The sequence below is a fragment of the Bombina bombina genome, chromosome 6 (assembly GCF_027579735.1).
Source record: "Bombina bombina isolate aBomBom1 chromosome 6, aBomBom1.pri, whole genome shotgun sequence".
In the NCBI taxonomy this organism is placed as follows: domain Eukaryota; kingdom Metazoa; phylum Chordata; class Amphibia; order Anura; family Bombinatoridae; genus Bombina; species Bombina bombina.
In genome coordinates this window covers 1,113,141,893-1,113,160,005 of record NC_069504.1, presented here as the reverse complement: position 1 = coordinate 1,113,160,005, position 18,113 = coordinate 1,113,141,893, and positions in this window count along the sequence as shown.

Genomic DNA, 18,113 nt, shown 5'->3' with positions numbered 1-18,113 from the left:
ATACTGCTGCAGTGTCTGAGAAACTGATTAGCTGTATGATTACACAGCTTTATACTGCTGCAGTGTGTGATAAACTGTTTAGCTGTATGATTACACACCTGTATACTGCTGCAGTGTGTGATAAACTGATTAGCTGTATGATTATACAACTGTATACTGCTGCAGTGTGATAAACTGATTAGCTGTATGATTACACAACTGTATACTGCTGCAGTGTCTGAGAAACTGATTAGCTGTATGATTACACAGCTTTATACTGCTGCAGTGTGTGAGAAACTGATTAGCTGTATGATTACACACCTGTATACTGCTGCAGTGTGTGATAAACTGATTAGCTGTATGATTACACATCTGTATACTGCTGCAGTGTGTGATAAACTGATTAGCTTTATGATTACACACCTGTATACTGCTGCAGTGTGTGATAAACTGATTAGCTATATGATTACACCTGTATACTGCTGCAGTGTGTGATAAACAGATTAGCTGTATGATTACACACCTGTATACTGCTGCAGTGTGTGATAAACTGATTAGCTGTATGATTACACATCTGTATACTGCTGCAGTGTGTGATAAACTGATTAGCTTTATTATTACACACCTGTATACTGCTGCAGTGTGTGATAAACTGATTAGCTATATGATTACACCTGTATACTGCGGCAGTGTGTGATAAACAGATTAGCTGTATGATTACACACCTGTATACTGCTGCAGTGTGTGAGAAACTGATTAGCTGTATGATTACACACCTGTATACTGCTGCAGTGTGTGATAAACTGATTAGCTGTATGATTACACACCTGTATACTGTGGCAGTGTGTGATAAACTGATTAGCTGTATGATTACACACCTGTATACTGCTGCAGTGTGTGATAAACTGATTAGCTGTATGATTATACAACTGTATACTGCTGCAGTGTGATAAACTGATTAGCTGTATGATTACACAACTGTATACTGCTGCAGTGTCTGAGAAACTGATTAGCTGTATGATTACACAGCTTTATACTGCTGCAGTGTGTGAGAAACTGATTAGCTGTATGATTACACACCTGTATACTGCTGCAGTGTGTGATAAACTGATTAGCTGTATGATTACACATCTGTATACTGCTGCAGTGTGTGATAAACTGATTAGCTTTATGATTACACACCTGTATACTGCTGCAGTGTGTGATAAACTGATTAGCTATATGATTACACCTGTATACTGCTGCAGTGTGTGATAAACAGATTAGCTGTATGATTACACACCTGTATACTGCTGCAGTGTGTGATAAACTGATTAGCTGTATGATTACACATCTGTATACTGCTGCAGTGTGTGATAAACTGATTAGCTTTATTATTACACACCTGTATACTGCTGCAGTGTGTGATAAACTGATTAGCTATATGATTACACCTGTATACTGCGGCAGTGTGTGATAAACAGATTAGCTGTATGATTACACACCTGTATACTGCTGCAGTGTGTGAGAAACTGATTAGCTGTATGATTACACACCTGTATACTGCTGCAGTGTGTGATAAACTGATTAGCTGTATGATTACACACCTGTATACTGTGGCAGTGTGTGATAAACTGATTAGCTGTATGATTACACACCTGTATACTGCTGCAGTGTGTGAGAAACTGATTAGCTGTATGATTACACACCTGTATACTGCTGCAGTGTGTGATAAACTGATTAGCTGTATGATTACACACACACCTGTGTACTGCTGCAGTGTGTGATAAACTGATTAGCTGTATGATTACACACCTGTACACTGCGGCAGTGTGTGAGAAACTGATTAGCTGTATGATTACATACCTGTATACTGCTGCTGTGTGTGATAAACTGATTAGTTGTATGATTACACATCTATATACTGCTGCAGTGTATTAGAAACTGATTAGCTGTATGATTGCACACCTGTATACTGCGGCAGTGTGTGATAAACTGATTAGCTGTATGATCACACACCTGTATACTGCTGCAGTGTGTGAGAAACTGATTAGCTGTATGATTACACACCTGTATACTGCTGCAGTGTCTGATAAACCAATTAGCGTATGATTACACATCTGTATACTGCTGCAGTGTGTGATAAACTGATTAGCTGTATGATTACACACCTGTATACTGCTGCAGTATATGATAAACTGATTAGCGTATGATTACACATCTGTATACTGCTGCAGTGTCTGATAAACTGATTAGCTGTATGATTACACACCTGTATACTGCTGAAGTGTGATAAACTGATTAGCTGTATGATTACACATCTGTATACTGCTGAAGTGTGATAAACTGATTAGCTGCATGATTACACACCTGTATACTGCTGCAGTGTGTGATACACTGATTAGCTGTATGATTACACACCTGTATACTGCTGCAGTGTGTGATAAACTGATTAGCTGTATGATTACACATCTGTATACTGCTGCAGTGTGTGATAAACTGATTATCTGTATGATTACACACCTGTATACTGCTGCAGTGTGTGATAAACTGATTAGCTGTATGATTACACATCTGTATACTGCTGCAGTGTGTGATAAACTGATTAGCTGTATGATTACACACCTGTGTACTGCTGCAGTGTGTGATAAACTGATTAGCTGTATGATTACACACCTGTGTACTGCTGCAGTATGTGATAAACTGATTAGCTGTATGATCACACACCTGTATACTGCTGCAGTGTGTGATAAACTGATTAGCTTTATGATTACATACCTGTGAACTGCTGCAGTGTGTGATAAACTGATAAGCTGTATGATTACACACCTGTATACTGCTGCAGTATGTGATAAACTGATTAGCTGTATGATTACACACCTGTGTACTGCTGCAGTGTGTGATAAACTGATTAGCTGTATGATTACACACCTGTATACTGCTGCAGTGTGTGATAAACTGATTAGCTGTATGATTACACACTTGTATACTGCTGCAGTGTGATAAGCTGATTAGATGTATGATTACACACGTGTATACTGCTGCAGTGTCTGATAACGATTAGCTGTATGATTACACACCTGTATACTGCTGCAGTGTGTGATAAACTGATTAGATGTATGATTACACACGTGTATACTGCTGCAGTGCCCGATAACGATTAGCTGTATGATTACACACCTGTATACTGCTGCAGTGTGTGATAAACTGATTAGCTGTATGATTACACCTGTATACTGCTGCAGTGTGTGATAAACTGATTAGCTGTATGATTACACATCTGTTTACTGTTGCAGTGTGTGATAAACTGATTAGCTGTATGATTACACATCTATATACTGCTGCAGTGTGTGATAAACTGATTAGCTGTATAATTACACACCTGTATACTGCTGCAGTGTGTGATAAACTGATTAGCTGTATAATTACACACTTGTATACTGCTGCAGTGTGTGATAAACTGATTAGCTGTATGATTACACACCTGTATACTGCTGCAGTGTGTGATAAACTGATTAGCTGTATGATTATACACCTGTATACTGCTGCAGTGTGTGATAAACTGATTAGCTGTATGATTACACACCTGTATACTGCTGCAGTGTGTGATAAACTGATTAGCTGTATGATTACACACCTGTATACTGCTGCAGTGTGTGATAAACTGATTAGCTGTATGATTACACACCTGTGTACTGCTGCAGTGTGTGATAAACTGATTAGCTGTACGATTACACACCTGTATACTGCTGCAGTGTGTGATAAACTGATTAGCTGTATGATTACACATCTGTATACTGCTGCAGTGTGTGATAAACTGATTAGCTGTATGATTACACACCTGTATACTGCTGCAGTGTGTGATAAACTGATTAGCTGTATGATTACAAACTTGTATACTGCTGCAGTGTGTGAAAAACTGATTAGCTGTATAATCACACACCTGTATACTGCTGCAGTGTGTGATAAACTGATTAGCTTTATGATTACATACCTGTGAACAGCTGCAGTGTGTGATAAACTGATAAGCTGTATGATTACACACCTGTATACTGCTGCAGTGTGTGATAAACTGATTAGCTGTAGGATTACACACCTGTGTACTGCTGCAGTGTGTGATAAACTGATTAGCTGTATGATTACACACCTGTATACTGCTGCAGTGTGTGATAAACTGATTAGCTGTATGATTACACACTTGTATACTGCTGCAGTGTGTGATAAGCTGATTAGATGTATGATTACACACGTGTATACTGCTGCAGTGTCTGATAACGATTAGCTGTATGATTACACACCTGTATACTGCTGCAGTGTGTGATAAACTGATTAGATGTATGATTACACACGTGTATACTGCTGCAGTGCCCGATAACGATTAGCTGTATGATTACACACCTGTATACTGCTGCAGTGTGTGATAAACTGATTAGCTGTATAATTACACACCTGTATACTGCTGCAGTGTGTGATAAACTGATTAGCTGTATGATTACACATCTGTTTACTGTTGCAGTGTGTGATAAACTGATTAGCTGTATGATTACACATCTGTATACTGCTGCAGTGTGTGATAAACTGATTAGCTGTATAATTACACACCTGTATACTGCTGCAGTGTGTGATAAACTGATTAGCTGTATAATTACACACCTGTATACTGCTGCAGTGTGTGATAAACTGATTAGCTGTATGATTACACACCTGTATACTGCTGCAGTGTGTGATAAACTGATTAGCTGTATGATTACACACCTGTATACTGCTGCAGTGTGTGATAAACTGATTAGCTGTATGATTACACACCTGTATACTGCTGCAGTGTGTGATAAACTGATTAGCTGTATAATTACACACTTGTATACTGCTGCAGTGTGTGATAAACTGATTAGCTGTATGATTACACACCTGTATACTGCTGCAATGTGTGATAAACTGATTAGCTGTATGATTATACACCTGTATACTGCTGCAGTGTGTGATAAACTGATTAGCTGTATGATTACACACCTGTATACTCCTGCAGTGTGTGATAAACTGATTAGCTGTATGATTACACACCTGTATACTGCTGCAGTGTGTGATAAACTGATTAGCTGTATGATTACACACCTGTATACTGCTGCAGTGTGTGATAAACTGCTTAGCTGTATGATTACACACTTGTATACTGCTGCAGTGTCTGATAAACTGATTAGCTGTACGATTACTCACCTGTACACTGCTGCAGTGTGTGATAAACTGATTAGTTGTATGATTACACACTTGTATACTGCTGCAGTGTGTGATAAACTGATTAGCTGTATGATTACACACCTGTATACTGCTGCAGTGTCTGATAAACTGATTAGCTGTATGATTACACACCTGTATACTGCTGCAGTGTGTGATAAACTGATTAGCTGTATGATTACACACCTGTATACTGCTGCAGTGTGTGATAAACTGATTAGCTGTATGATTACACACCTGTATACTGCTGCAGTGTGTGATAAACTGATTAGCTGTATGATTACACACCTGTATACTGCTGCAGTGTGTGATAAACTGATTAGCTATATGATTACACACCTGTATACTGCTGCACTGTGTGATAAACTGATTAGTTGTATGATTACACATCTATATACTGCTGCAGTGTGTGATAAACTGATTAGCTGTATGATTACACACCTGTATACTGCTGCAGTGTGTGATAAACTGATTAGCTGTATGATTACACACCTGTATACTGCTGCAGTGTGTGATAAACTGATTAGCTGTATGATTACACACCTGTATACTGCTGCAGTGTGTGATAAACTGATTAGCTTTATGATTACACACCTGTATACTGCTGCAGTGTGTGATAAACTGATTAGCTGTATGATTACACACCTGTATACTGCTGCAGTGTGTGATAAACTGATTAGCTGTATGATTACACACCTGTGTACTGCTGAAGTGTGTGATAAACTGATTAGCTGTATGATTACACACCTGTATACTGCTGCAGTGTGTGATAAACTGATTAGCTATATGATTACACACCTGTATACTGCTGCACTGTGTGATAAACTGATTAGTTGTATGATTACACATCTATATACTGCTGCAGTGTGTGATAAACTGATTAGCTATATGATTACACACCTGTATACTGCTGCAGTGTGTGATAAACTGATTAGCTGTATGATTACACACCTGTATACTGCTGCAGTGTGTGATAAACTGATTAGCTGTATGATTACACACCTGTATACTGCTGCAGTGTGTGATAAACTGATTAGCTGTATGATTACACACCTGTATACTGCTGCAGTGTGTGATAAACTGATTAGCTTTATGATTACACACCTGTATACTGCTGCAGTGTGTGATAAACTGATTAGCTGTATGATTACACACCTGTATACTGCTGCAGTGTGTGATAAACTGATTAGCTGTATGATTACACACCTGTATACTGCTGCAGTGTGTGATGAACTGATTAGCTGTATGATTACACACCTGTATACTGCTGCAGTGTGTGATGAACTGATTAGCTGTATGATTACACACCTGTATACTGCTGCAGTGTGTGAGAAACTGATTAGCTGTATGATTACACACCTGTATACTGCTGCAGTGTGTGATAAACTGATTAGCTGTATGATTGCTCACCTGTATACTGTGGCAGTGTGTGATAAACTGATTAGCTGTATGATTACACACCTGTATACTGCTGCAGTGTGTGAGAAACTGATTAGCTGTATGATTACACACCTGTATACTGCTGCAGTGTGTGATAAACTGATTAGCTGTATGATTACACACCTGTATACTGCTGCAGTGTGTGATAAACTGATTAGCTGTATGATTGCACACCTGTATACTGCTGCAGTGTGTGATAAACTGATTAGCTTTATGATTACACACCTGTATACTGCTGCAGTGTGTGATAAACTGATTAGCTGTATGATTACACACCTGTATACTGCTGCAGGGTCTGATAAACTGATTAGCTGTATGATTACTCACCTGTATACTGCTGAAAACACCTGTATACTGCTGCAGTGTCTGATAAACTGATTATCTGTATGATTACACACCTGTAGACTGCTGCTGTGTGTGATAAACTGATTAGCTGTATAATTACACTTGTATTCTACTGCAGTGTGTGATAAACTGATTAGCTGTATGATTACACATCTGTATACTGCTGCAGTGTGTAATAAACTAATTAGCTGTATGATCACTTACTTGTATACTGCTGCAGTGTCTGATGAACTGATTAGCTGTATGATTACACACCTGCATATTGCTGCAGTGTGTGATAAACTGATTAGCTGTATGATTACACACCTTTAAACTGCAGTGTCTGATAAACTGATTAGCTGTATGATTACACACCTGTAGACTGCTGCTGTGTGTGATAAACTGATTAGCTGTATGATTACACACCTGTAGACTGCTGCTGTGTGTGATAAACTGATTAGCTGTATGATTACACACCTGTATACTGCTGCAGTATGTGATAAACTGATTAGCTGTATGATTACACACCTGTATACTGCTGCAGTGTGTGATAAACTGATTAGTTGTATGATTACACACCTGTATACTGCTGCAGTGTGTGATAAACTGATTAGCTGTATGATTACACACCTGTATACTACTGCAGTGTGTGATAAACTGATTAGCTGTATGATTACACCTGTATACTGCTGCAGTGTCTGATAAACTGATTAGCTGTATGATTACACACTTCTGTATACTGCTGTAGTGTCTGATAAACTGATTAGCTGTATGATTACACCTGTATACTGCTGCAGTGTGTGATAAACTAAATAGTTGTATGATTACACACCTGAATACTGCTGCAGTGTGTAATAAACTGATTAGCTGTACGATTACACACCTGTATACTGCTGCAATGCCTAATAAACTGATTAGCTGTATGATTACACACCTGTATACTGCTGCAGTGTGTGATAAACTGATTAGCTGTATGATTACACACCTGTATACTGCTGCAGTGTGTGATAAACTAAATAGTTGTATGATTACACACCTGTATACTGCTGCAGTGTGTGATAAACTGATTAGCTGTATGATTACACCTGTATACTGCTGCAGTGTGTGTTAAACTGATTAGCGGCAAATAATGGACTGGAACCTAAAGTAATAAAACTATGTGACAGAACCCTTTTCCTCACATACCTTACTTCTATAAGAAAGCCATGGGATCTGTCACAACATACACTAAAGAAACACTACATATAGGCCACACAAAGCAACCACTACACAAACAGTATAGAATCACACCACAAAACACTGCACACAACATTTGAACACTCTAAACATTACTCACTGACACATCACTTATGAACACAGACACATTTCATACAATAAAAAAAAAAGAAAATTAAATGGCAAAAAATGTACAATAAGCCCAGAGACTAACCAATTAGTCAAACATAAATGCATAAAAGCATGAAAATTCCGAAATTAGACGCCCACAGAATTTATAAAATATAAAACAGTATAAAGTTTAATGGGTAATTACATTTAAGAATTTCCATGCTTTTTAACATATAAATGAGAACAAACTGCATTAATGTATGTTTTTTTTTTACTATTAGGTTTGTTAGACTGTTCAATATTAAACCCTTTTTTTCAGCTGCTTGTATTTTTGGATTGTGTGAACTAATGTTTTTGAAAGTTGTCCGTTTTCCTGGGCATCCTCAGTGACTGGAAATGCTGCAGATTTGAGCTGAAAGTGTTTGGAGTTTTTAGATGTTTAACCTCTTAAGGACATATGAGGGAATTTTTCCGTCATAAAACAATTGAGCAAACTGAAAGCTGTGTCCTTAAAGGGTTAAAATAGGTATTTTTGAATATCTCTTAAAGGGACATGAAACATGATTCAGATAGAGAATACAATTTTAAACAACTTTCTAATTTACTTCTATTATCTATTTTTTTCATTCTCTTGGTATGGTTTGTTGAAGGAGCAGCAATGCACTAATGGTTTCTAACTGAACACATGGGTGAGCCAATGAAAGTCAGTAGCAAAAGAGAGAGGGAGAGAGCAAAAGAGAGGGGGATGAGAGAGAGAGCAAAAGAAAGGGGGAGAGAGAAGGAGAGCAAAAGAGAGGGGAAGAGAGAGCAAAAGAGAGGGGGAGAGAGAGCAAAAGAGAGCACAAAAGAGAGGGGGAGAGAGAGCGCAAAAGAGAGGGGGGAGAGAGAGAGCAAAAGAGAGGGGGGAGAGAGAGAGCACAAAAGAGAGGGGGGAGAGAGAGAGAGCAAAAGAGAGTGGGGCGAGAGAGAGCACAAAAGAGAGGGGGGAGAGAGAGAGCAAAAGACAGGGGGGAGAGAGAGAGCGCAAAAGAGAGGGGGGAGAGAGAGCGCAAAAGAGAGGGGGGAGAGAGAGCACAAAAGAGAGGGGGAGAGAGAGCGCAAAAGAGAGGGGGGAGAGAGAGAGCACAAAAGAGAGGGGGGAGAGAGAGAGCAAAAGAGAGGAGGAGAGAGAGCAAAAGAGAGGGGGAAGAGAGAGAGAGAGCAAGGGGTGGGACCGCTGTACTACAAAAAATAGCCAGTGTATACGGGCTTTAGGACTAGTAATAATATAAATTGATACAATTATAAAAGTAGTTCAGACAAAATAGTAATCTAAAGGCAGTTTTTTATTATTTTTAATACTTTTGTATACATTGAGTACCATTAGAAAGATCTTATAGTGCTGTAATCAGAAAGCTAATGGTTGTTGTTTTAAATAAATATAGACTAGTATTTGCATTTTAGAGCACATAACTCAAATCACAGACATAGTGAGAAGATTGTGAATTACACATGGGATAAAAAGAAAAAATAGATTTAAAAAAATAATTATTAATTAAAAACTTTGGATTTCAGAATAAGTTTGAATATTGTAATTCCACATTTAGGGGTTTGTACCTGTAATAGATAAAATAACACTCAGCCAATCATAAATGATCAATGAAAATGAAAATTATTAACAATAGTGAAAAAATAAGAAAAATAATTATTGAGTCATGGAATTAGCAAAAGCAAACATGATTATTTCCTAATAAGAAAAGCTACAATAACTATTATTCTCATATATTTGGATTATGTAAAACAATGTATAAGGAAAATATTTTCTATGTCATGTAGTTTGTAAATAAAGTGTAGTTGGAAGCTAACAACATCTATAAACATTTTAATGATTATTTTTGGATACTTTCAAAATATATAATTTATGTATATAATTATACTATATATTAAAATAGCAATTCCTTGGTCATTGATATGATCTATAGCTGACACATGTGAAGGTATTAAAGGGATAGTCTAGTCAAAATTAAACTTTCATGATTCAGATAGAGCAGGGAATTTTAAGCAACTTTTTCGTTCTCTTGCTATCTTTATTTGAAAAAGCAAGAATGTAAGCATAGGAGCCGGCCCATTTTTGGTTCAGCACCTGGGTAGCACTTTCTGATTAGTGTCTAAATGTAGCCACTAATCAGCAAGCGCTACCCAGGTGCTGAACCTAAAATGGGCTGGCACCTAAGCTTACATTCAAATAAAGATAGCAAGAGAACAAATAAAAATTGATAATAAGAGTAAATTAAAAAGTTGCTTAAAAATGCTGTTCAATCTGATGCATACAAGTTTAATTTTGACTAGACTATCCCTTTAAATAAAAAAATTAATTGTATTAATGTATATATTGCAGTATAATTAATATGGATCTTCCTCCTCATGTCTAGAATGTTCAGCTTTTGGGTGTTGACTCAGGTTAACCCCTTCTTAGCTGGGTGGATCACCTACATTTGTTTGCGACTGGTGTTTATCAGTTTTACAATGATGTTCTATATGTAAATGGAAATCCTGCTTATAACATTATTTCTTTCTGATAGGTCCAATGTTACCTTGAATCATTATAATATTATACTACTAATGTTTTTCTAACTAAATATATTTCTAATTCACTAGGTGTCACTCTTGTTTCATTTTATCTATCTTATCATCATGTGAAACCCATAAGATTAAGGATTTACAGTTTTAAAGGAGACATTGCTATCTTTTTTTTACCAAGAGATACTATGCAATTGATAATGGTGCCTATTTGTTAATTCTGAACAAGATAATTGGAATATTTAACTTTTAAATACTTTTCCAGTGAGAGAACATAGCCTGCTTTTCTTTCCTAAGATATGGAGAGTCCACAACGTCATAAATTACTAATGGAAATATCACTCCTGGCCAGCAGGAGGCGAAGAGCACCACAGCAAAGCTGTTGAGTGTCACTCCCTATTCATAGAGGCCGACAGTGCGGAATAGGTCCGACAGACATTGCAGAATGCGGAGAGCAATACGCTCTCCATATTCAGCATTGCACCAGCAGCTCATAAGAGCTGCTGGTGCAACGCCGTCCCCTGCAGACTCGCAGCCAATGGGCCGCCAGCAGGGAGGTGTCAATCAACCCGATTGTACTCGATCAGGTTGAATTGTGGCGATTCCTGTCCGCCTCATTAAAGCAGAGCAGCATAACTTGTGTTTCTGGCGAGTCTGAAGACTCGCCAGAAACACGGGCCCTCAAGCTCCATCCGGAGCTTGATAAATGGGTCTCATAATCTCTAGTCATTCTCTTTGCCTTTGTCAATGGAGGAGGTGAAGTTTTGGTGTCTGAAGAAAATTTGATTTCTTTCGCTTTAAGCAATATTTTTGGGTATAGCTGTAGTCCATGTCAATCTCTGCAGTAGAGTAGTGGTGGCTTTTAAGCAGTTAGGAACTTGTGAGGTGGGCCTTACTTTGTTTTCCTAACATATTACTGCCCAAGCATAGAAAGCCAGAGTAGGTTTACTCTGTTCTTTCTTTTTTCTACAGGTCTCTGTAACGAGTATGCGTCATTTCATGCCTTCTGAGCTGTCTCCCTGCCGGACAGCTAGACTGCAGGTAAGTGGGTTTTTTTTGTCTTCTAGGTTCTGAAGACTTAGCACTTAGTAGATCATTTATTTAACTCTGCATAAAAAATATTGGGACATAGTAATCTTTTACACAAGATTCATTGGGCAGTGTGCAGGTGCTATGTATAGGACTAAGGTTTGATTCCCCTTTTTTGAGACTTTGGGCTTAAACTTAGACCGGGTACCACTTATAGTTATTGGCGGCAGTGTGTTTAGGAGACTTTGCATTTAGAAGGGGCCATTTCTAACAGGCAACGACTTGCACTGTTTTCGGTTTCTTGGTAGTAGTAGGAGTAATATCGGAATGCGCACTTTTACATAACTGCGCAATTCCGGTTTTGCCGATCATAGGACCTCTCTGTTCAGGCATCGGAACGGAGCAGCATCTATGTGAATCCCTGCATTTTGTCAGCTTGTGTGCAGTTGCATTTAGAGTTTCCTAGAAGCAGTAGGCACCTCAGTCCTGCTGAGGTTTAGAGGTTTCATGTTTTAGTTCGATTTTGTCTGTTATTCATTATAACGCTTAGTCTTAAACAGTGTTCCCTCTAAGGACAGTTTTGTGTGCAGCCCAGCAGTGAAACAGTTAAAAAGAGAACCATACCTTGCCATCTGCATTGTGCAGTGTTTGCTAATTGCAGGGTGTGGTTACTTAATTAACTGTTTCACTGCTGGGCCGCACACAAAACTGGCCTTAGAGGGAAAACTGGTCTTAAAATAGGACTGTCTTAAAGCAACAGTAGTTTTTCTTTTTCATAAATTAAATTTTTCCTTTTGGGTTCAACTTTTCAAGATGGACATGGATGATGAAAATGTTGTTTTTAATAACTGTTTATTATGTCTAGAGGCACAAATTGTTTCTTCTTTGCAATTTTGTTCTACATGTTTAGCTAGAACACTAGAATGTAAAGAAAAGTTATTGCCCTATGAGCCTTATGTCTCTCAGGATGATGCTGTTCAGGCAATGCAACAGCTTTCTCCTCAAACGTCCCAAGCCTTAATGGCGTCTCGTACAGTGCCCTGCGGTTCCTCTCAGCCTCCTGGAGGAGTTTATTTGCCTGCAGATTTTGCTGCTCAGGTATTTTCTGCGGTATCTGCGGCATTATCTGCTTTTCCTATGCTAAAGGGAAAACGCAAGAGGAAAATTAAAGATTCAGATAGTAAGGTTTCTGTTCCAACCTCTGCTACTCAGGTTGCTCTCCCTCATAAGTCTGATGAGGAGAATACGTTGGTAGCCTCTGAGGGTGAAATTTTAGATTCGGACAGTATAATTTCTTCATCTGATGCTAAAATAGTATCTTTCAGATTTAAGCTTGAACACCTTTGTGTATTGTTAAAGGAGGTTTTGGCTACTTTGGACGACTCCGATACTCCTGTCTTTGTCAACGCTAAGAAATCTAGTAAACTGAATAAATACTTTGATGTTCCTTCCACTGTGGAAGTGTTTCCTGTTCCAGACCAAGCAACGGAGATTATTTCACAGGAATGGGAGAAGCCAGGGATTCCTTTTCCCCCGTCTCCTGTCTTTAAAAATATTTTTCCTGTCGCTTACTCCATTAAAGATTCATGGCGCACGGTGCCTAAAGTATAAGGGGCCATTTCTACTCTGGCTTAAAGAACTACTATTCCTAAAGAGGACAGCTGCTCTTTTAAGGATCCAATGGACACAAAGTGGAGGCGTATTTGAAGAAGATGTATGTTCATCAAGGTCTTCAATGGCAACCTGCAGTTTGTATTGCCACTGTGTCAAGTGCGGCATCTTATTGGTACAATGCCTTGTCTGATTCACTTCAGGTATAGACTCCTTTGGAAAAGATCCAACACAGGATTAAGGCTCTCAAGCTAGCCAATTCCTTTATTTCTGATGCTACCATGCAAGTTATTAAACTGGGAGCCAAAATATCTGGCTTTGCTTTGCTAGCTCGCAGGGCGTTGTGGCTGAAATCTTGGTCAGCGGATGTTTCCTCTAAGTCCAAGCTTCTGGCACTTCCTTACAAGGGTAAGACCTTGTTTGGACCTGATCTGGCAGAAATATTTTCTGACATTACTGGTGGAAAATGGTCTTTTTTACCACAAGACAAGAATAGATCTAAAGGACGTCAAAGTAATTATCGTTCCTTTCGCAACTTCAAAGGAAAGTATTCCTCTACCTCTTCCAAGCAGGAAGAGTCCAAGTCTTTTTGGAAACCCAATCACTCTTGAAACAAGGAGAAGCAATCTAAGAAACCCGCAGCTGAGTCTAAATTAGCATTAAGGGTTTGCCCCCGATCCGGGATTGGATCAAGTGGGGGGCAGACTTTCTCTGTTTTATCAAGCATGGATATGAGATGTCCCAGATCCCTGGGCTGTGGACATAGTATCTCAGGGTTACAAAATAGAATTCAAGACTTTTCCTCCCAGAGGCAGGTTCCACCTCTCAAGATTATCTGCAGACCAGATAAAAAGAGAGTCATTCTTGAATTGCGTTCGGGACCTTTCTTCCTTGGAAGTGATAGTTCCAGTTCCTGTAAGGGAACAGGGTCTAGGATTCTATTCAAATCTGATTGTGGTTCCCAAAAAAGAGGGAACTTTTCATCCTATTCTAGACCTAAAGTGTCTCAACAAGTTTCTCAGGGTACCATCCTTCAAAATGGAAACCATTCGTTCCATTCTTCCCTTGGTTCAAGAGGGTCAGTTCATAACAACCATAGACTTAAAGGATGTGTATCTTCATGTTCCCATCCACAGGGATCATCACACGTTCCTGAGATTCGCATTTCTAGACAAATACTTTCAGTTTGTGGCTCTCCCGTTTGGCCTTGCCACAGCTCCCAGAATTTTCACAAAGGTTCTGGGGGCTCTCTTGGCAGTGATCAGGTCTCAGGGAATTGCAGTGGCACCCTACCTGGATGACATATTGGTTCAGGCATCATCTTTTCAACAAGCAAACTCTCATACAGAGATCTTTTTGTCTTTTCTATGTTCCCATGAATGGAAAGTGAATCTAGAAAAGAGTTCCCTTTTGCCAGCTACAAGGTTAGTTTTCTTAGGGACCATAATAGATTCCCTATCTATGAAAAATTTTCTGACAGAGGTCAGAAAAACATAATTTATGTAAGAACTTACCTGATAAATTAATTTCTTTCATAGTGGCAAGAGTCCATGAGCTAGTGACATATGGGATATACATTCCTACCAGGAGGGGGCAAAGTTTCCCAAATCTTAAAATGCCTATAAATACACCCCTCACCACGCACATACTTCAGTTTTAACGTATAGCCAAGTAGTGAGGTGTAAAAAGGAGTAAAAAAGCATACAAAAAAGAGGAACTGGAAAAAAATTATGTGCTTTTATACAAAAAAAAATCATAACCACCAAAAAATAGGGTGGGTCTCATGGACTCTTGCCACTATGAAAGAAATTAATTTATCAGGTAAGTTCTTACATAAATTATGTTTTCTTTCATGTAAGTGGCAAGAGTCCATGAGCTAGTGACATACGGGATACAATACCCAAGATGTGGAAATCCACGGAGTCACTAAAGGGGGAGGGATAAAATAACAACAGCTACGTCTGCTGAAAATATTAAATCCAAATAATAAATACGTTTTCTTAAATTTAAAAAAACTCAAATCATAGGCAAAAGGAATCAAACTGAGACAGCTGCCTGAAGAACTTTTCTACCAAAGACTGCTTCTGAAGAAGCAAATACATCAAAATGGTAAAATTTAGTAAATGTATTGCTGCTTTACAAATCTGATCAACTGAAGCTCAATTTTTAAAAGCCCAAGAAGTGGCAACTGATCTGGCAGAATGAGCTGTAATTCTCTGAGGCGGAGACTGCCCTGCCTCCAAATAAGCCTTGTGAATCAAAAGGTTTAACCAAGATGCCAAAGAAATGGCAGAGGCTTTCTGACCTTTCCTGGAACCAGAGAAAATAACAAATAGACTAGAAGTCTTTCTGAAATCCTTAGTAACTTCAACATAGTATTTCAAAGCTCTTACCACATCCAAAGAATGAAGAGATCTCTCAAGAGAATTCTTAGGATTAGGACACAAAGAAGGAACAACAATTTCCTTACTAATGTTGTTAGAATTCACAACTTTAGGCAAAAATTTAAACAAAGTCCGTAAAACCGCTTTATCTTGATGAAATATCTAGATATGTGCATGGCGAAAAAATTTGGTTCGGTTTCGGTTCGGATTGATTCGGATTTTTCGAATTTCGGTTCGGATCAATTCAAATTCGGCAAAATTTGAATGAATTCGTTTCGGATTTATTCGGATTCGAATGAATTCGTTTTGGATTTATTCGGATTCGGATAAATTCGGCTGAATTCGGCTCGATTCGGTTCTGAAATTCTGAATTTTGGTGGGATATGCTGTGTATTAGACTAGTATTATGTACTGTATATTAGGTGTAAATACTAGTGTAATACACGGCCATCCGAATCTACCGAATTAAGTCAGTAGTTAAGAGCTTTATGGGCTAACACCGGAATATAAAGCTCTTAACTACAGTGCTAAAGTACACTAACACCCTAAACTACACTAAACCGAGGCCCCCCACATCGCAAACACTATCATAAAATTATTTAACCCCTAATCTGCCGACCAGACACCGCCGCCACCTACATTATAGCTATTAACCCCTAATCTGCTGTCCCTAACATCGCCGACCCCTACATTATAGTTATTAACCCCTAATCTGCCCCCCCCCAACGTCGCCGCAACCTAACTACAAGTATTAACCCCTAATCTGCCGACCGGACATCGCCGCCACTATAATAAATGTATTAACCCCTAAACCGCCGCACTCCCGCCTCGCAAACACTATAATAAATTTCATTAACCCCTAGTCTGCCCCCCCAACGTCGCCGCAACCTAACTACAAGTATTAACCCCTAATCTGCCGACCGTACATCGCCACCAGTATAATAAATGTATTAACCCCTAAACCGCCGCACTCCCGCCTCGCAAACACTATAATACATTTTATTAACCCCTAATCTGCCCTCCCTAACATCCCCGCCACCTACCTACAATTATTAACCCCTAATCTCCCGCCACCAACGTCGCCGCTACTATAATAAAGTTATTAACCCCAAAACCTAAGTCTAACCCTAACCCTAACACCCCCCTAACTTAAATATAATTTAAATAAAACGAAATAAATTTACTATAATTAAATAAATTAATCCTATTTTAAACTTACCTGTAAAATAAACCCTAATATAGCTACAATATAACTAATAGTTACATTGTAGCTATTTTAGGATTTATATTTATTTTACAGCCAACTTTGTATTTATTTTAACTAGGTACAATAGCTATTAAATAGTTAATAACTATTTAATAACTACCTAGCTAAAATAAATACAAATTTACCTGTAAAATAAATCCTAACCTATGTTACAATTACACCTAACACTACACTATCATTAAATTAATTAAATAAATTAATCCTATTTAAAACTAAATACTTACCTGTAAAATAAACCCTAATATAGCTACAATATAACTAATAGTTACATTGTAGCTATTTTAGGATTTATATTTATTTTACAGGCAACTTTGTATTTATTTTAACTAGGTACAATAGCTATTAAATAGTTATTTACTATTTAATAGCTACCTAGTTAAAATAATTACAAAATTACCTGTAAAATAAATCCTAACCTAAGTTACAATTAAACCTAACGCTACACTATCATTAAATAAATTAAATAAATTAAATACAAATACCTACAAATAAATACACTAACTAAAGTACAAAAAATAAAAAAAGAACTAAGTTACAAAAAATAAAAAAATAATTTATAAACATTATAAAAATATTACAACAATTTTAAGCTAATTACACCTACTCTAAGCCCCCTAATAAAATAACAAAGCCCCCCAAAATAAAAAAAATACCCTACCCTATTCTAAAATAAAAATTGAAAAGCTCTTTTACCTTACCAGCCCTTAAAAAGGCCTTTTGCAGGGCATGCCCCAAAGAATTCTGCTCTTTTGCCTGTAAAAAAAACATACAATACCCCCCCAACATTACAACCCACCACCCACATACCCCTAATCTAACCCAAACCCCCCTTAAATAAACCTAACACTAAGCCCCTGAAGATCTTCCTACCTTGTCTTCACCACGCCGGGTATCACTGATCCGTCCAGAAGAGGCTCCGAAGTCTTCCTCCTATCCGGGGCTGAAGAGGTCCATCATCCGGCTGAAGTCTTCATCCAAGCGGG